The 18536-nt window shown below is 41.7% G+C and overlaps 1 protein-coding gene across 1 annotated transcript in view; it reads right to left on the bottom strand.

The window, feature by feature from the left end:
• CHST15 (carbohydrate sulfotransferase 15) overlaps positions 1-17319 on the bottom strand; it is a 74326-nt gene extending 57007 nt beyond the window's left edge. Inside the window, exon 1 of the mRNA XM_063307306.1 lies at positions 16921-17319. The gene's annotated coding sequence lies outside the window, so the exon portion shown is untranslated. The remainder of the gene's footprint in view (positions 1-16920) is intronic.
• Positions 17320-18536: the final 1217 nt, after the last annotated feature.

Here is an 18536-nt window from a genome sequence, read left to right on the forward strand (position 1 = left end):
ACAAAAGACATCCCAAAGAAAGAGAAAACCAAGAAGGCAAAATGGCTGTCTGCTGAGACACTAGAGGTAGCCCAAGAAAGAAGGAAAGCAAAAGGCAACAGCAATAGGGGGAGATATGCCCAATTAAATGCAAAATTCCAGAGATTAGCCAGAAGACATAGGGAATTATTTTTGAACAAGCAATGCGCGGAAGTGGAAGAAGACAATAGAATAGGAAGGACAAGAGACCTCTTCCAGAAAATTAGAAACATCAGAGGTAAATTCCAAGCAAAAATGGGTATGATCAAAAACAAAGATGGCAAGGACCTAAAAGAAGAAGAAGACATCAAGAAAAGGTGGCAAGAATATGCAGAAGACCTGTATAGGAAGGATAACAATATCGGGGATAGCTTTGACGGTGTGATCAGTGAGCTAGAGCCAGACATCCTGAAGAGTGAGGTTGAATGGACCTTAAGAAGCATTTCTAATAACAAGGCAGCAGGAGATGACAGCATCCCAGCTGAACTGTTCAAAATCTTGCAAGATGATGCTGTCAAGGTAATGCATGCTATATGCCAGCAAATTTGGAAAACACAAGAATGGCCATCAGATTGGAAAAAATCAACTTATATCCCCATACCAAAAAAGGGAAACACTAAAGAATGTTCAAACTATCAAACAGTGGCACTCATTACACATGCCAGTAAGGTAATGCTCAAGATCCTGCAAGGTAGACTTCAGCAATTCATGGAGTGAGAATTGCCAGATGTACAAGCTGGGTTTAGAAAAGGCACAGGAACTAGGGACCAAATTGCCAATATCCGCTGGATAATGGAAAAAGCCAGGGAGTTTCAGAAAAACATCTATTTCTGTTTTATTGACTATTCTAAAGCCTTTGACTGTGTGGACCATAACAAATTGTGGCAAGTTCTTAGTGGTATGGGGATACCAAGTCATCTTGTCTGCCTCCTGAAGAATCTGTATAACGACCAAGTAGCAACAGTAAGAACAGACCACGGAACAACAGACTGGTTTAAGATTGGGAAAGGAGTATGGCAGGGCTGTATACCCTCACCCTACCTATTCAACTTGTATGCAGAACACATCATGCGACAAGCTGGGTTCGAGGAATCCAAGGCTGGAGTTAAAATTGCTGGAAGAAACATTAACAATCTCAGATATGCAGATGATACCACTTTGATGGCTGAATGCGAAGAGGAACTGAGGAGCCTTATGATAAAGGTGAAAGAAGAAAGTGCAAAAGCTGGCTTGCAGCTAAACCTCAAAAAAACCAAGATTATGGCAACCAGCTTGATTGATAACTGGCAAATAGAGGGAGAAAATGTAGAAGCAGTGAAAGACTTTGTATTTCTAGGTGCGAAGATTACTGCAGATGCTGACTGCAGTCAGGAAATCAGAAGATGCTTAATCCTTGGGAGAAGAGCAATGACAAATCTCGATAAAACAGTTAAGAGCAGAGACATCACACTGACAACAAAGGTCTGCATAGTTAAAGCAATGGTGTTCCCCGTAGTAACATATGGCTGCCAGAGCTGGACCATAAGGAAGGCTGAGAGAAGGAAGATAGATGCTTTTGAACTGTGGTGTTGGAGGAAAATTCTGAGAGTGCCTTGGACTGCAAGAAGATCCAACCAGTTCATCCTCCAGGAAATAAAGCCAGACTGCTCACTTGAGGGAATGGTATTAAAGGCAAAACTGAAATACTTTGGCCACATAATGAGAAGACAGGACACCCTGGAGAAGATGCTGATGCTAGGGAGAGTGGAAGGTAACAGGAAGAGGGGCCGACCAAGGGCAAGATGGATGGATGACATTCTAGAGGTGACGGACCCGTCCCTGGGGGGGCTGGGGGTGTTGACGACCTACAGGAAGCTCTGGCGTGGGCTGGTCCATGAAGTCACGAAGAGTCGGAAGCAACTAAACGAATAAACAACAATACATAAATCTCTAAGGCACATGGCCCTTGTGTTAGATTTTAGATCTCACATTATATACGTATTTCACAGGAAATACAGTTTTGCAAAACAAATGCAATAAATGTCTAGTATAACTATTGATCTTAACTTTTATATTAGGCTGATTTATTCAGTCGGTCTCACCTGAGATTTGTACATTGCACTCTTATTCAGATACGTTATGCAAAAATAATTCATACTCAGTCCAGTGAAACTTACTCTTAGGTAAGCATGTACTGGATTCCAGTCATCTGAATTTATTTCAAAAGATTTGTTTTGAGCAGATTGACTATTTGTGAATCGAAATTTAATGGATTCCTGGCTGAGTAAACATTATAAAAGTAAGGTTTTTGAAAACAGTTATATAGTGCTACTCAAATTAAGTAGTACTATAATGGTACATTGATGTTTTAACCCACTGAACTTTTTTTCCTGTTATTAAACAAAGTTAAAAAATAAGAATTTCTGGTTAAAAATATTCATTATGGCGATGCAAGCTTCAGGCAGGTACATTGCTTCAATGAAACTTTGTATGAAGTACGTGTTCCCTCACTTCTAATAATCAAGTGAAGCAATTATATTGTTTCACTTTGACCTGTTTGGGTGCTTTTATACCTCTTATCCGGTATAAGATTTCAAAATTCCTCTGATTACAGAAGCCTTTGGCACCCGTAGCATAACTGTTTATCCCAACCATACTTTCATCTAAGTAAAGTAGGCTGTAATTTCTAGCAAGATATGATCAGTTGGGAGACAGACACATAAGTCTTCTCCATTTTCCCCATCATATCCTTTGACCATGCTGACTAGGATTTCTGGAAATTATAGTCATAGTATAATATATCTAGAGGGGAACAGATTAAGAAAGTTGTCTTATAATGACGAATATTTATGAAATCTATAACTAACCAAAAGCAGTTATTATTTTTCTTAAGAGTTTTATCTCATTTTTCCTCCAAGGTAACATACACATTATAGCCCCAAACCTGTAAGGTTGGCTGTGATGAGAAAGAGTTAGCTCTACTTTTAAGATAAATCAAAATAGAGCTATTTTTTTAAAATGTAAAAACTCATTTTGAATGGGTTGAGTTTAGGAATAGTTTCAGAGAAGCTAATATTAGACCCAAAACTTTATTCTGTAAACTGTACAGAATCCACTGTACAAATTCTGTAAATTGTACAGCCACTGTATAAAAGACCAGTTTGTGCAAATCTAAGAACATAAGAAAGGGTCTGCTGGATATGAAAACCTAAATAATCAACATTCTATGCCCAATCAGCATACATTCAGAAAGTTCATAAATATGGACAGGGGATGGACTGGTTTCTGACTGCTCCCTGCCTGCTGATATCTAAAGTTATTTAGGAAATGGTCAACAACCATCATGATTAGTAACTATTGATAACCTGATCTTCATGAATTTATTTATTTCTCAGATTTACATGGCCACTCATCTCACACAAGGCGACTCTGGTTGGCGTACCACAATTTATCCAATATCCTTTTAAAACATCTAAATGTCTGATGGAAGCAAATTCCACAGCTGAAGTACATGCTCTGTAAAGAAGTATTCCTTTATCAGCTTGAATCTCCTCACACTTAGATTTAATGGATAATTCAACAAGACAGGGATAAAAAATGTTCTCCTACCCACATTTTCCATAACATGCATATTTTTATATACCTCTATCATAGCTTCCCTTAACACTTTCATTTCGAGTTTAAAAAGCCCAAGTCCTGTAATCTATCCTCTCAGGGGAGCCATCTCTGATTCATCATGAAATTGACAGGAGTCCTCTCATAGTTGCATAACTGGAAAGCAAACACCAGACTTTCATATTACAGACACATACCATTCAATTTACTTCTGAAGGTTTTCAACCATTAATTTTCCCTTCCGAGGATCCAGAGCAGTTAATTCTTTAAATTACTGTATAGTAACATGGGTTTTACTTCTCATTCTTATCAAAACAGTTACCATTGTTCATAGCAATTTCAAACAGTGGGAAGATTGGGAAGACATGTCAGGAATTTTCAAGATATATTTCTTTACAAAGAGTTCAAAAAGAAAAAAAAGTAAATATTGATCTTCTTCTCTCAAGGTTCAAGTTCATCAAGGATCCCTATCCTGAATTTTCTAGTAATAAAATATACTATCAGCTAGTGTCAGTTAGTACGACATTATAGCTCTGGAGTGCTAAAAATGGGACAGATAGTTAGGGGTTAAAAAATATTTTGAAACAAGTATCATTTGTCACCTAGTCATATTAATATAAATTTCTTTTTCATGCAGATGTCATGTTCACTGATTCAATGCAGTTTATACATCGTAACGTTTCACATGCCATGGCACTGACACACATTTCTGTTTGGGAGGGAGCTGCAGTGAGACCTTGTACTCTGTATGTGAGAGACTCTGTATGTGAAATCAGAGTGTTTGGGTTATTTTGTGTTTGGGTTATTTTCTATGCTCAAGGACTTTTCCCGCAGACCATCAGAAACCGTTAGGAGCACCTGGGATTGTGAACTTGAGAAGATTCTATGGGGGGAAGGACTTCATTTGCACCAGGGGTTTTTAGTTTGAATTTGGCGCGCTTTCATCATTCTCAGCTTTCTCTGTGATCCTGCATACTATTCTTTAATAAATCAGGTATCTTTGAATTCCTGCTCATGAGTCTGATGGTGTTTTAGAATAGGCAACCATTACATAAAGCTGAGAATCCCAAAGTTGTACCATTAGCTCCTACCAAGATCAGTCTCTTGTGAGGAAAAATAGTTAACGATGGCTGAGTCAAAAGTCACGACCGGGGGACTCGAGGAGACAGCTAGCTTGATGCCCGAGTTGATGGTCAAGAGCGGAGAACTGGATCTCACCCCAGAACATTCAGAATCCCGAGACCTGTCAAGGGAGGAATCAAGTTCTAATTCTGATGCAGAGGAATCTGATGGGGAAGAGCCGAAGCAACCAGCACCCAGCGAATTGCTCACAGAGTTGATCACCTTGGATGAAGTGGGGGAACCCCAACCAGGGACATCGGGGACATCCTGGAAGTATCGGCTCCCGCTAACCCCAGACAAAGAATCTACTACAGTGTCAACGGGGATGAAACCGGCCACGTGAAGGAGAGGGAACTCTCAAACCCCTGAGAGACTAAGAATGGTGGAAGCCAAATTAGAATCAATGGAGTACATGTTGAGAAACCTGTCTTTGTCACTGGAGGGGCAGGGGAGGCACAGAGGAGATCTCAGCTTCCCACAAACATCCACCATCCTCCCATCCGGACCGCCGGTGGAGAGGGGCCGGAGACGGCTCCGGGATGAATCTCCACCCCGCAGAGCCCGCCGGCCATCAGTATCCCCACCCCGAAAAGGGAAAGCTACTGTAACCTGGGGCCCAACCACCCAAGGGACTGCTGGTCCACTCCAACCAGAGGCAGAGTGAGAGACTTTTCTGTTAAGTTTGATGGGGATCCAACAAAGTTATCTTTCTTTTTAACTAATGCTAAAAGTTATATGAGGCAGTTTGGGGCATGCTTCCCTTCTGAAGAGGCTAAAATAACTGCCATTGCCACCAAATTGAAGGGTCGACCGGCTGACTGGTATGTCCAATTAAGTGATGCTGACTCCCCTGCACTTGATCATTTCGATGATTTCATGTGGGCGTTAAAGCTGCATTTTGAAGGTCTCCTGGCCAAGGCAACAGCTAAGAAGGTGCTGAAGGATCTCACCCAGGGCCAATTGTCAGTAGCTGATTACGCCCTAGAGTTTAAAGCTCTGGCTGGGAAAATCACTGACTGGTCTGAGTCCACTCTAATAGAGCGTTTTACAGAGAGACTCAACCAGGATGTCCTGCGTTGGGCATTGTGTAGAGACGACCCCGAGTCATTGTATGACTGGATCTGTCTGGCAGGCAAGGCTGAGCATGCTCAGAATATCTTCATGCAAACTAGAAAATCTGGAAAATCACCTGCCCCCATGAGGGGACCCCGAAGTGCTGTGACTGCTGCCCGGCCAAGCTATAGAGCCTGGGATGAGGAGAGAGATCGGCGCTACGCAAGGGGTCAGTGACTCTGATGCAGAAAGGAAGGCCATCGAGCAGCTGATTGCCCAAAAACCAAGGCAAGAGATCGAGCGGGGAAGCCACCGGCCAAATCGCCCCCCCTCACGGCGAATGACAGCAGCCAAGGGAACAGCCGATGCTGAAAAAATAATTTACTTCTCAGGAGAGGCTGAAGATTACTCTAAGGAGCCTGTGGGAAATGCCAGCCACCTGCCATGAAGAGCGCCAGCGGGCAGGTGGAAGAGGATGGGTGCGAAGATGCTATGGTGAGTGCTGACTGTCCCACTTCAGCAGTAAAAGTGAAATTGGGTTCCCGCACAAAAACTACAGAGGTATGGGCTTTAGTTGACTCTGGGTGTTCCAGGTGTTTAATTCACCCTGATCTGGTTGCTGCTTTGGACCTGCCTAGCTTCCCCCTCCAGCAGCCTTTGATCTTCACACAGTTGGATGGTTCAACAGCGAGGGGGGCCCGGCAACCTGGGGTAATCCTGGGGATCCCCTGGTGGACCTATCGAAGCCCCTATATAAACTGGGAGCACAGAACTGTGACTTTTAAAGATGGATTTTACCAAGCTCCTACAGCAGAGATAGTTGCATGTGGGGGGGTTGGAAGGGCAGCGATCGCCACGCCGCACCCTAACTTGCCACATTTAGAAGGCTTGCCTGATCAATACCAAGACTTTACAGATGTATTCGGGGAGATGGAAGCAGATCAGTTACCCCCCCACCAAAAAACTGACTGTGCAATAGAGTTGGTCCCCAATGCTCAATTTCCCAAGCCAAAAATTTATCCAATGACTCAAAAGGAGCTCGAGGCATTACAGGACTTCATTGACAAAAATCTGTCAAGGGGGTTTATTGAACCTGCTAATTCCCCAGTTGGGGCTCCTGTGTTATTCCAGGAAAAGAAAGATGGCATGCTTCGACTCTGTACGGACTATCGCGGGTTAAATTGCGTCTCTATTGTCAACAAGCACCCTCTGCCCCTCATGAAGGACATGTTAGCTCATTTGGCAAAGGGTAAGATTTTCTCCAAGCTCGATCTTCACGAAGCCTACTTCCGCATTCGCATAAAAGCTGGGGATGAGTGGAAAACTGCTTTTAATTGCCGACTAGGATTGTTTCAGTACAAAGTCCTCCCTTTTGGGTTGGCAGGGATGCCCGGAGTCTTCATGCAATTGATTAATGAAGTATTACATGATTATTTGTTTAAAGGGGTCCTGGTTTATTTAGATGATGTTCTCATTTACACTGAAACCGAGGAGGAACACGAGCACCTCCTCAGACAGGTGTTACACAAACTTAGAGATGCCAAACTCTATGCCAAACTTTCCAAATGTGAGTTTCACAAAACCCAACTTGACTATCTGGGCTATCGAGTGTCTGACCGGGGTATACAAATGGACCCTGCAAAAATTCAGGCAATTCTAAGTTGGGAACATCCCCGCACCCTGAGGCAATTACAAAGTTTCCTAGGGTTCAGTAATTTCTATCGGCAATTTATCCAGGGGTTCGCTGAAATTGCTCTGCCCCTCACTGATTTACTCCGTACCAAGGGCTTGGGGGAGACACGCAAAGTAAAAAACCCTGGGGCAGTGCTGAAGTGGACGCCTGAATGCCAGGCAGCATTTGAGAAATTAAAAACCCTTTTCACTGCTGAGCCTATTCTACAGCACCCTGATCTTGAACACTCCTTTGTGGTCCAAGCTGATGCTTCTGACTCCTCTGTTTGGGCTATTTTGTTACAAAGGGATTTAGAAAATCGCTTAAAGCCCTGTGCTTATCTATCCAGGAAATTCTCTGGAACAGAACGCCATTGGCATGTTTGGGAAAAGGAGGCGTTTGCTGTAAAAGCAGCTTTAGAAACCTGGCGCCATCTCCTTGAAAGTGCTAAATGCCCTTTCAAGGTTTGGACTGATCCCAGGAATTTCGAAGCCCTCCGCACCCCAAGACATCTCAGCCCTAAACAGATTCGCTGGGCTCAGCTTTTCAGTCATTTCAACTTCCAGTTAAAATTTATTCCGGGAAAGAAAAACTTTCTGGCCGATGCTTTGTCATGTTTACCTCAGGACCTTGATCAGGTAGCAGATGTGGCTGGGACTGTTCTCACTGAACCACAACTGGGCTTGGTTGCGGTCACTCAGAGCCAGACCCATGCGTAGGCAACCCCGCCCCCAGCCCAGTCTGAGAAGTGGAAGGTGCAAGTTCCTTGTCAATTACAGAAGGACTTTTTCCAGGCACTGAAATCTGACGCTTGGTTGCTAGCTAATAGAGACAATGTTTCTTTTGAAAAAGGTCTGGCGTGGGCGGAACACCGCCTTTATGTGCCTGAAACTTTAAGAGCTGATGTTTTGCAGTGTTCCCATGATGATAAACTTGCTGGACACTTTGGTTTTGTCAAAACCTTGCATTTGGTTCACCGTCAATTTTGGTGGCCGACCTTAAGACGTGATGTAAAAGACTATGTTGCTTCCTGTCCTGTTTGTGCCATGTCAAAACGAAAAGGGGGGAAACCACAGGGGCTTCTACAGCCTGTGGCCTGCCCATCCCGCCCCTGGGACAAGATTTCTATGGATTTCATTGTGGACCTACCTCCCAGTCAGAAGAAAACTGTCATTTGGGTTGTAAGATTTTTTCTCTAAACAAGCTCATTTCATTCCATATGCATCCATCCCGTCAGCCCCACAACTGGTGCGCCTATTTCTCCACCACAACTACCGCCTCCACAGCAGCCCATCCCATTTGATCTCTGACCACAGCACACAGTTTACTTCCCAATTTTGGAAATCACTTCTAAAATTGATTGGCACCAAACAAGCACTGTCCACATCATCCCATCCTCAGACTGACGGTTCTACTGAGATTTTAAACTCCACTCTTGAACAGTTTCTAAGAGCATACATTAACTACCATCAGGATGATTGGGTGGACTTATTACCTTTTCCTGAAGTTGCTTACAACAACGCTATGCATCAAAGTACCGGATAAACCCCTTTTCATGTGGTTTCTGGTCACGACTTTGTTCCCATCCCTGAACTGCCACAGACCCCTTCCCAAACATGTTCTGCATCTGACTGGGCTGTTAAACTGTCTGATTTCTGGCCAGTAATTCAACAGGCTTTAGCTGATGCCCAGGCTGCTTACAAATCTCAAGCTGATAAGCATCGTTCTTTACAACACGACTTCAAAGTTGGGGATCAGGTGTATCTATCTACTAAATTTATCAAATCACCTCAACCCTCTAAAAAACTTGCTCCCAAATTCATTGGTCCATTCCCTATTGTTGGTCTTGTCAATCCAGTTACTGTTAAATTGGAACTGCCTCACAATTTGAAATGCTTGCACCCTGTTTTCCATTGCAGCTTGCTTAAGCCTGTGCACCACTCTCCACGTTGGCACCCTCAACCTCCTCCTCCTGCTCCAATTATGATTGACAGCCAACAACACTTTGAAGTCAAGGACATCGCTGATTCTCGCAAGCTTCGAGGCTCCCTGCAGCATCTCGTCCAATGGAAACATTTTCCTCATCCTGAATGTGTGTCTGCCCACCATGTTAACACTCCTGATTTAGTTAACCGTTTCCACTTTGCTTACCCTTTGAAGCCTGCTGCTTAATGTATTCTTTATTTTGGGGGGCCAGTATGTCATGTTCACTGATTCAATGTAGTTTATACATCGTAACGTTTCACATGCCATGGCACTGACGCACATTTCTGTTTGGGAGGGAGCTGCTGTGAGACCTTGTACCAAGCTCTGTATGTGAAATCAGTACAATGGAATGTGTTTGGGTTATGTTATCTGTTCAAGGCCTTTTCCTGCAGATCATCAGAAACCGTTAGGAGCACCTGGGATTGTGAACTTGAGAAGATTCTATGGGGGGAGGGATTTCATTTGCACTGAGGGTTTTTAGTTTGAATTTGGCGCGCTTTCATCATTCTCAGCTTTCTCTGTGATCCTGCATACTATTCTTTAATAAATCAGATATCTTTGAATTCCTGCTCATGAGTCTGATGGTGTTTTAGAATAGGCAACCATTACAGCAGATTTTCAACAGTCCTCAAAATATGTGAGGCATCAGTAGACTTTGGTGCATTTTCTGAAAAATCTTAACATATAGTATGCTTTCCAAGCCTGCTGTTCTTCAGGTATGCTGAGATTGAAATAGTTGGCTACAAATTATGGGAATGGTCATCCCAACACATTTGGAGGGAATAATTCTGAAAAAGGTGATCTCTCAGGTTATCTTGTTAGCTGTTTATCAAAGTGTGGATTATAATCCCAGGGGTTAAAAGACAAATTGATAGAAGAGAATGCCTTCTTCATATTGTTTTCAAACTGGCTTCCCCACTTGACACTGAAAACAAAAGAACAGATCTGTTCCAGAGTACTGGTTGAAGTGCGTTTGTTTTGATTTTTTAACACACCCTGTTTGCCTTTCAAAGGAGAAGTAATCATGCTTGGAAAGCATGAGAATTCTATGAGAAACTATGAACTCTGATGAGATGTTAACTTTGCAGAGGGAATTATAATGTGTGGAAAGGTTAAGGGGCTGCAGATAGGAGGAAATTACAAGAGAGAAGAGAGAGAAAGAGTTGTTACTGTTATCTCAATGTGGCAGTGATAGGAGAGAGAGCATTCCAAGCAATTTATGGCCTGCCAGTATTTTGCAAGGTGCAGTAGCATTTTAAAAGAAGCTGATTTAAGGCAATGAAACGTGCATGAAATTGCTGCAGCATCCCACCTCCACTTCCATCTTCCATAGCTGAGCTTGTTAGAACACAGTCAGAACTTGTTCTTACTGCTCAAGAAGAACTCAGACCACCAGTAATCATAAGCAACCTTGCATAGTCTTCAGATGAATTTCATAGAAAATGAAAATTTTGGGGGATATTTCCTCCTTAGATTACTACAGTAGAGGCATATAAGTAATAGTGGAAAGTGAACATCAACTATGAATTAGCAAAAGAACATTGTAAATAGCGGGTGGTTAATTCAAAAAACCATATTAGGGCAACCTCTTTATTAAGTGAAGCAAAAGTCAAGTAATAATTTTCAAGCTTTTAAATTCCTCATTACTCGTCATTAGGCAAGATGATAAACAAAGCAAAAAAGGTGGCCCAAGGGGAACAAAATTGCTGATGTTAGGTTTTGGAGGTGGCATTTAATTTAAATATTAAGATACTGAATTATGCCATGAACATTAAAATCAGACTCAAGTACATAGGTTCAGGTTGGGTCTAGGGCTTCTGCAAAGGCTGATACAGAAACAAACGATTTATTCACTCCCCACTCTTAAAAATACAAAATTATGAAATAAAAATAAATTTAAGACACGAGACATCCCTTTGAAGACCAATATTACATTTATAGGTAAACACACAATTTGTTGAATTGCCAATTTTATTTCCTGAGCCTAGTCAACAGACAGAGTTTACAAGAAATAAAACTGCTGATAAAACAAAGTAGTAACCCTTTACCACAAAAAATATAACCTTGATAAGTAACAGACGTTTAATCACTGAACTGAGCAGGGTGGATATTTCTTCTAAAGAAGTAGACTTCTCTTCTAAAGAGCTTAGCTTTGTTTATTTATTTATCATATTCATATGCCACTAGAATCTAAATACCCCTAGCAATCACAGAAACAGAAAACAATACTACAAAAGCAAAATAAAAACACAATAAAAATGAAGTTAATTTCCACCATTATTTCAATAATCAGCCAGCACGCATTTACCGCCCAGAGTCCCCTTTTTGGGAGAGATGGGCGGTGATAGAAATTTGAAGAATAAATAAATAAATAAATAAATTTAACATAAGGTAATGTTATCTTCCAAAAGCCATTCAGAATAACTCCACCTTAACAGCTCTTTGAAAAAGAGTCAAGGCAACTATTAATCTGATCTCCAGGGGTACAGTATTCTGTAAAATGGGAGAACCTCCCCTGCACCTCTATCCTAATTTCTCATGGAGTGGGAACCTACAACATTCTTATCTAGGATAAGCGTACTAGATGGATTGGTTCTACTTGGAGAAAGCAGTCCTGCAACTACTTCAAAGCCAAGACATTCAGGGCTTAAAAAAAAAAATTAAGCTCACTGTTTAACAGTGGAGTTAAGTTAAAGCAGAGTTATCATACAGCAACAGTCTCTTAAGTCTGTTGGATGTAGTACAAAGTCAAACAACAAAGCACACCTACTAGAAGAGTTACTAGCTAGACAAGGAATATAAAACTTTAGGAACCAGGACCATGTGTGGTCCCTAGAATGCTTTGGAAGCATGATCAGTTTGAATCCAAAGTTTGACAACGAAGTATAACTGTAATGTGAAAGAATGGGGAGATTATTAAATAGAAGAAAATTTAGGTGCATGTGAAAATGGCAGGCTGTTGCTTTAACAAAATGCAATGAAAGGGTTAACTGGCCACTTCCTTACAAGGAAAGCAAGCAGAGTGGGGGTTAGGAGAGGTAGCTGTTGGTTGGACAGAGGGAAAGGAGGTGAATGTGTGGATGTACATGTAATAGAGAAACATGGATAGATAGCCTTAATGAAATTACCATGAAATTACGTAAAATGGATTGTTTTCAGTTTCTCTCAGCAGATGGAAAGTTTATAATATCTTATGATACCAGTGCAGACAAAACAATTATTACCATTCCTCTAAAACCTTCAGCACTTTGCAGCATTGGAAAGATAAATGTATGGCCCCATTTACTCAGTGGGATGAAGACCTGGTTACACTTGCCATCTATGAGAGGATTGCCTATAGACGTAGACTTTGTATGGATAAATATAATGAAATATGGGACTCATTTATACAAAATACACTAGTTTAGGGAAAGCATGATGGTTGTTTAATTGTATTAGAAATAAATATATAGATTTGCATCCTATTTGCATTAGATAAATATATATAGAATTGTAACTGTTTATGGTTGTAATGATATATTGTATTTCATATTTTATTTTTTATTTTACTTTTTCTATTATACTTTTCTCACTTTTTTAAGCACCTGGTTTTTTCAATAATGTATATTCATGTATTGTTTTTTGTTTTTTTTCTCTGTTATCTTAAAAAAGCAACAAAAAATGGATAGAAAAAAGATTTTAATAGCTAATGAAATCCCTGACATAAGTTTTAGCCAGCAAGACATATTAGAGCTTCATTAACATACACTGTTTATCAATAATGTAGCACTTTTTCATACTGAAAATGCTTTCATTTCATATATTACTTCTATAATCCTTAAACCTCTAAAATGGACCAATATATTTCCCTTTTTAGAAGGGAGACTGATATATCGAAGACTATCTAGACCTACTCCTCATCTGAACCTGGTAAAAAGTAATTTCCCTTACATGATACTCAGCTCCTGTTTCATGGCAACAATATGGAAGCAGTTTACTATCGTCATCTTCCATAGCACCTTCTGCAGCACCATTTTTTCTTGCACCAATGAGCCAACTGAGAAACCATGAGAGAAGTTTCCATGGCATAATCTCTTCCCATGAAAGGGCCAACTTTTGAGAAACTGGGTAATTGTTTATTTAGGGAGGCACTATCAAATGCTGGATCCTAATCCAATAATTTCCCTTTCCTATTTATTAGCATACACATTTGAAAAGTGAGTAACATTTATAATGTTGTCAGGTCATCCCACATCATACCTATTTTTGAATTAAAGAACATTTTCAATATCATATATGACTTTCATCTTCTAACTGCATGCAGTTGAAAGCCTTCAATTATTATACCTGAGCAAAGATAACAAACCTATTATAAAGCTTTGCACTATGATAGATAACATTTCATAATGCAAAATTTCAGCATTGTTTTCTGAATCTTGAATTAAATTTGAAACTACAAAACAGGTTTGGGATTCGTGCCAAATATACTTGGGGTACATATTGCTTTGAATGTTCTTCTGGAAGCCTTTAGTATCCATAAACTATGTAACCTTTATTATGAAAGGGTTATTTTCAGCATGTAAATTAATTTACATCTCTTGGCTTGTAATGAGTCAAATGGCTCTTCTGACTCAATGCCCAAATGTACAAATAAAATAGTGATAAAAAAGACAGAAATGCATAAGGATATCATGCAGAAGTATCTCTTCATTACCATGAAAAGGCTGATTTTGAATAACGATACCCAGTTTGTTCAAGGAACCCTACGAATTTTTTAGAGTTGTGGTTTCAGGAACACCTCTTCAATAATTTAGGAAAATCAGCAGCCAGTGCAAAGATGAATGCCATTCAGTGAAACATTTCTCCATACTAATGAACAAACAAGCATATCTGGCTCTGTCATATATATTATTCACGAAGAATGGTAGGAAAACAGTGTGTGCAATATTTGAACTGTTATTTTAATTATGGCAATTTTGTACTTTTCCAGTCACTTTCCAGTTAGAAAACAAAAGAATTGCTTTTGATACATGTTTATTTAAATAATGAAGATACACGATTTCTTCACAAATCCAAAATAGGATTCCACTTCTATCAAATCTGATAATCCTGAAATCATGGTTACGATTATGGTTTATGAACTGAAAAATACAGTATTCTGTATTTAAAGATTTTAAAAGGAATTTGTAATCAGCAGAATAAATATACCAATGTTCGTCCTTCATGTTTATCAGAGATCTAATGTTCTAAGAAACCACTTCTGCAAATCAAGCAACTGTTGTGATGATAAAAGGAAAAGATAATATTTAGTTGCTTAAAGTGTTTGGGCCTTACAATAACTTGTTACCAAACTTTGAAGCAATTGCAGCAAATAAAATAAATCATTCATTAATATTTAAAGAAACTTACTGACAAATGCTCATACTTATGCACATTTTAACCATGAAAACATCCTATCTTACCTAAGTATTAAACAGAAGGAAGAAAGCTTATCCTGACACAGTTACAACTTGTTTCATTATTCATCCCTGACAAATCACCATACAAATGTTTCAATTGATCAGTCAGTGATTCTCAACAGGCAGACCAGCAAAATCGTATTATCTGAGTTATTACACAGCCTCTCCAAGAACTCACTCCACACTGACAATGTTTCGAAAGGGCACATGAGGTTTCTTTTTCTAAAGTTAAATGCCCTTATCTGCTTATAGCATGCAAACAACATGTCTCTATTGACTTCCTTGATGTTTAATGATATCCTTTATCTATTAAGGAACAGACACAACAACCTACATTTCTCACTGTTATCGCCTAACACATTAAACAGTGCGAAGGGTAATTTTAGAATCTCATTAGGACATTAAAGATCACACCACACAAAATACTATTTCTCCTTTTCTACCAGGAAGTCATTGTCATTTTTTATTTCACTGACAATGGAAATGAAAAAAGCTTTTAAAAACACATAATGATCATCAGTGAGCTGTCATTGAGCAGGAAACATCACTAACAGAAAGCACTAGTCAATGTCCAAGAACTCTGTGGCAGTGATGCTACAAATTACCTTCTCTAGAGAATGGTTTAAAAACAAATGAAACAGAAAAGATTATTTTGGCAAGACATTTAATTAAATCACCAACTAAAACTCCCTGAAAAAATAACATTTTCCACAAAAAAAAATTAACTGATAATGTAAGAAGCCCACCTATGGTCTTCTGAATGGTCAAATAAAAAACTCAAAGATACATACATCCATTTCCAGATAAACCTACACCGGCATCTTCATACCCATCCCATGCTACATAAGTACCTTGGACGCACTTACTGCCAAACCACACAATATATCCTTCTTATTACAAGTTTTACTGATTCTAAAGCTTCAATGAACTAGGAAAACCTTTGTTTCTAAATGTATGTAGCACTATATGTACATCATTAGACATTAAAATGCCAGTCTCCTTGGATCAGGATTAAATCAGTTTCACAAGAGCAACAGGAAATGTTCCATGTATATTATGAATGCACCATTTCAGTATCCTTTGGCATGACGTGTTTATGATGGTGCTAAACAGTAGTGATGACATAGTAATTTCAGTGATGACAGTGAACAAAGAAAAGTAAAGGTAGAAATAACAAGGACATCACTGCAGAGTTCTGGAAATGCAATTTCCTCATATTCAGAGCTGTGTATGGCACTCCCAACCCTGCAAATGCTTACAACGCCTTAAGGATTGACACATTTCTCATGGCATAAGATTCAATGGACTATAGTCCACTGTATCAGATGCATGAAATGTTTTGATCGGAAGTCCCTGGAAGCTTTCTCCAAGTCAAGCTTGTTAGTCTTGAAGATGCCACAAGATATTTTGTTGATTTTGATTTAGCAGGCTAGCATAGCTCCCCCTGTGGAAACTGTTAAAATACAGCAGTTATTCTAACATTTTTTTTTAATTCCCGGAGACAAATTCAGGCACAGCAGCACGATAGACCGTGTGGCACAGCAATTACAGTCGACTAAAATCCCTGGAGGGCCGTGAGCTCGCTGGATAGTTGGCAAGGCGCCTCCACTTCCTAATCCCACTTACGGAGGGCTGAATTCTTTGGGAGACCGGCAGAACCCCAGAAGCTCATTAAACCAGAAGTCCGGCTCCTTTTTCCATTCGACCCGCACCAGGAGGGAACAGCCTGGAGTCTAGCATCTGCCCGCAGGTTTCCAAGACCCCTTCCCCTGGCCCGGCTTGTCAGCCGGGGGAAGCAATAGCTTTCCACAGCACCCCCTCGCTCTAGACAAGGGCCGTGCCTGTGCCACTTTCCGCTCAGGCAGGTTTCCTACTCCATCCTACGCTGCCCAAGGAATGGGCTGGGTCTGAGAGACCCCGCCGCAGGCTGAGCGCGCGCGCCCCTCCTCGCTCCGCACAACTTCCCCCAAAGTGAGGAGGAGAGTCTGGGGGAGCCTCGGCGCGAGCCCTCCTCTCGCCTCTCCCCCGCACACTGACCTTGGAAGGCTTCCCTGGCGCCGCCTGCTTAGCAATGCAGGTCCGGCACAATCCACCGCTGGGCGCGTGCCGCGGCCTCCTCCCTCCAGGCAACTTCTTCCCTCTGCGGACCCGCGAGTCTCCCAGCATCTCTCGTCGCCAGACCCCAAGCGGAGCTTTCCTCTCCCGGGCGCCCGCCTGTTTGGCTCGCGGAGCCCCTCCTTTCTTCCCCTGGCACACTCCCGCCGAGGGCTGGGGAAGAGCGGGCACGCGGTCCAGTTGGCTCGCTCGAGTCAACGCCGACTCCCCAGGCGCTCGCTTGCGCCTCCGCCGCGCGCTGCACCACACACCGGGCGAAGGAACGAGGGGCGGGCAGAGAGCGCGGGAGGGAGGGGGCGTGGTGCCTCTGACCTGCCGCCTCCCCTCCACAAACTGCCGGGGTTGCTGTTAGGGTGGCGGAGCGGCGGCGTCTGGACCTGCGTCCTCGCTCTGGTTCGGGGCTGCTGCTACCAGAAGGAGGCCGATTTCCGCCGCCAGACAGTCCCTAGCAGGGTGGCATGGGACAAGCATCCCCAGAGAGCCGAGCCAGAGCTGCCGAGCCAGACTTTCCCCGGCGCGCTGCAGCCGCGCAGAAACCTCTAGAGGAGTCGTAATGAGCAGCCGCAAGGCCCGGGGCTGAAAATAAAGAAGTTTGATTAAAGGTCCTTGGCGAGACGGCGGCTTAAATCAAGGGGTGGAAGCCTCGCCGTAGCCCCGCGAAGAAAAGTACTGTACTTGGCGTGGTTTGAGGGTTCCTTGCTGTCCCCGCCAGGTTCCAACGTTTGGACGAAGAAGGGCGGAAGAGATGGGCGTGAGCTCCGAAAACCTCGGCCGATTCGAACTATCCCGGCCACAGAGGACCACAGCTGCCCATTTCCCTTCGGCAATGGCATTCTGAAGTTGGCTTTAAGAGACATGACGTTACGATGATGACACTGCTTGAGAAAGTACCCTTTTGAGAAAATTACCATGCCCCAATCGTGCATACACTCATGCTGCGGTATTGACACAAAAATGGATGTGAGTGCTGCTAACACATGTAACAATGTTAAATAAGCGTGCAATATGCTAACTTTTGCATAAAAGTCCTTTTAAGGTTCTTTAATCAGTGGTACAGAACAGGCATCAAGTACTTTAAGTACCATACAGAATATCTAGCACTTAAGTTGAAGCTTGGCCCTGGAAGGACTTATAAATTATAGCAGTTTAATTAAATTCATGGCAAACCCTGTCCCAAAGGCATATTATGTGATTATTCTCCTGTGTTCCTCGCTGTTCTTGCAGCTTCTGAAAAATGTGCAGCTCGAACAAGTCTCTAGAACAGTAAACTTTTAAAATTAAGTAGCAGCTTCCAATAATAGTTGTTTTTAAAGTCTGCCAGAGAAAAAGAATGCCTCTGAGTATTGCCTTTAGCTCACTATCAAGTAACTGTGTACAAAGTAAAACTCCACATTACATACAAATGGATTCATCACATCAGTAATGCTGCAGAATAACTCTTAATAATTACCTACCTTCTTCTGTACAGCTATTTTTAACCCAGCCTTTCCCTCTCTGTCTCCCCAGTCCAGAAATAACTACACTGGCACTTATGGGAG

Source organism: Candoia aspera, chromosome 6 (genome assembly GCF_035149785.1).
Source record: "Candoia aspera isolate rCanAsp1 chromosome 6, rCanAsp1.hap2, whole genome shotgun sequence".
Taxonomy (NCBI): domain Eukaryota; kingdom Metazoa; phylum Chordata; class Lepidosauria; order Squamata; family Boidae; genus Candoia; species Candoia aspera.